This window comes from Nematolebias whitei, chromosome 11 (assembly GCF_014905685.2).
Source record: "Nematolebias whitei isolate Nwh7 chromosome 11, NemWhi1, whole genome shotgun sequence".
NCBI classification, from domain to species: Eukaryota; Metazoa; Chordata; class Actinopteri; order Cyprinodontiformes; family Rivulidae; genus Nematolebias; species Nematolebias whitei.
The window spans coordinates 47,673,675-47,676,388 of NC_056508.1; the positions used below are offsets into that span (position 1 = coordinate 47,673,675).

General features: G+C 42.6%; 1 protein-coding gene across 1 annotated transcript in view; it reads right to left on the reverse strand.

The window, feature by feature from the left end:
* LOC119417371 (inositol 1,4,5-trisphosphate receptor type 3) overlaps positions 1 to 2,714 on the reverse strand; it is an 11,257-nt gene that overhangs the window by 7,662 nt on the left and 881 nt on the right. The window lies entirely within an intron of this gene.

A 2,714-nucleotide genomic window follows, 5' to 3' on the forward strand; every position in this document is an offset into this window, starting at 1 on the left:
CAGCAAGGCTTGCAGCATTGGAGCAGGGTTCAAACTGTTTTACCATGTTGTGGATAAAAAGAGAGAAGGAGTAGGGGTGGTCCTGAAGGAGGAGTTGGCAAAGAATGTAGTAGAGTTGAAAAGAGTGTCAGATAGGGTGATGTGTCAGAAGGTAGAAGTAGAAGGTCTGATGCTAAATGTTGTCAATGGTTATGCTCCACAGGTTGGATGTGATGTGGAGGAGAAAGATACATTTTGGAAGGATCTGGATGAAGTGATGAGAGAATTCACAGGGAGGAGAGAGTGGTGATCGGAGCAGACCTGAATGGACATGTTGGTGAAGGAAACGGGTCCATTCAGGTCTGCAGGGAATGCAGTGTTGTGTTTCACTGAGACATGGCTGCAGGGTCATATTCTCAACTCCAGCATTTCTCTGCCAGCATTTCTGACCATACGAGCAGATAGAGATTTAAAGGAGTGGCAAAATGAAAGGAGGTGGGTTGGCAGTGCTTGTGAACAACAGATGGTGTAATCCTGGACATGTTACTGTGAAGTGTCGTCTCTGCAGTCCAGATGTTGAACTGTTAGCACTAAGTTGTCATCCATATTATTTGCCATAACAGTTCACCAGTGTTATTTTGGCAACTGTTTACATTCAACCCAACACTGTTGCCAAGATTGCGTGTGATGTCATCAGCTCCGAGGTTGTTATGCTACAGACACAACACCCTAGTGCGTTTGTTGCAATATCTGGGGATTTTAATCATGTCTAACTCTCTGCTACACTTCCGACATTCCAACAGTTTGTCATCTGCTCTACCAGAGAAAACAAAATGCTGGACTTGTTTTATGCAAATGTCAAGGATTCATACATCGCTAAAGTCAGACCCCCTCTTGGCAAATCAGATCACAATCTTGTGTTTCTCTGCTCAAAATATAAACCCCTTGTTCAGAGGCAACCTGCAATAAAGAGAACAGTGAGAAAATGGTCAACGGAAGCTGAAGAAGCCCTTTGGGGTTGTTTTGAGGCTACAGACTGGGATGCACTGTGCCAGCCACATGGAGAGGACATCAATGACTGAGTGTGTGACCGACTATATAAACTTCTGTGTAAACAACATCATCCCCACCAGAACAGTGAGATGCTTCCCCACTAACAAACTCTGGATCACCACTGACCTGAAGGAACTGCTAAACCAGAAAAAAGAGCCTTCAGGGAGGGAGACAGGGAATTATTGAGGAGTACACAGAAGCAACTAAAAGTCAAGATAAGAAACAGCAAGGAGGTGTACAAGAAGAAGCTGGAGAGACAGCTCCAGCAGAACAATATGAGAGAGGTGTGGTCAGGGATGAAACAGATCACAGGCTTCAAGCAGAAGGAGGATCAGAAGGATGGAAGGCCTCAACAATCACCTGGATCAAAGACTACCTGACAAACAGACCACAGTTTGTGAGACTGAAGGGTTGTGTGTCTGACCAGGTGGTCAGTAGCTCAGGAGCACCACAGGGGACTGTACTCGCACCATTCCTTTTCACTCTGTACACCTCAGATTTCCAGTACAAAACAGACTCCTGTCATCTGCAGAAATATTCTGATGACTCTGCAGTGGTCGGGTGTATCAGAGATGGACAAGAAGCTGAGTACAGGGAACTGGTGGACCGCTTTGTGGCATGGTGTGGAAACAATCATCTCATCTTGAATGTGAACAAAGGAGATGATTGTAGATTTCAGGAGAAACAGGAACAGGTCCAACCCTATTTTCATCATGGGAGAAGAAGTGGAGGTGGTGGAGAAGTATAAATACCTTGGAGTTCACCTGGACAATAGACTGGACTGGAAATGCAACAGTGAAGCATCTACAAGAAGGGACAGAGCAGACTGTACTTCTTGAGGAAGCTGAAGTCCTTCAACGTTTGCAGCAAGATGCTGCATATCTTCTATAAGTCTGTTGTAGAGAGCGCTGTCTCTTCTGCATCATCTGCTGGGGGAGCAGCACCAGAGCAAGTGACTTAAAGATCAACAAGCTCATAAAGAAGGCTGGTTTAGTTCTGGGGACTCCTCTAGAACCTCTGGAGATGATTGTTCAAAGAAGGATTCTTCATCAAATGAAGAACATTATAGACAACCCTCAGCATCCTCTTCATCACACTGTCATACAACAACAGAGTGTCATACAACATCAGACTGTCATACAACAACAGACTGTCTTCAGTCAGAGGATTCTTCAGATCTGCTGTAGGACAGACGCTACAAGAGGTCCTTCCTGCCACAGCATCAGCATCTAGAAGAACTCTTTAATGAAACCAGGATGATGAGTTACAACAACATTTAATTTCCTTCTAGGATTAATAAAGTAGTTTTGAATTTGAATTGAATGATGAAGATTCACTATTTATATTTACAAACTGGAATCTATCAGATAAATACAAACCGTATTCCAAAAAAGTTGGGACACTAAACAAATTGTGAATAAAAACTGAATGCAATGATGTGGAGATGGCAAATGTCAATCTTTTATTCATAATATAACATAATGACAGATCAAAAGTTTAATCTGAGTAAATGTAACATTTTAAAGGAAAAATATGTTGATTCAAAATTTCACAGTGTCAACAAATCCCAAAAAAGTTGGGACAAGTAGCAATAAGTGGCTGGAAAAAGGAAATTGAGCATATAACGAACAGCTGGAAGACCAATTAACACTAATTAGGTCAATTGACAACATGATTGGTAT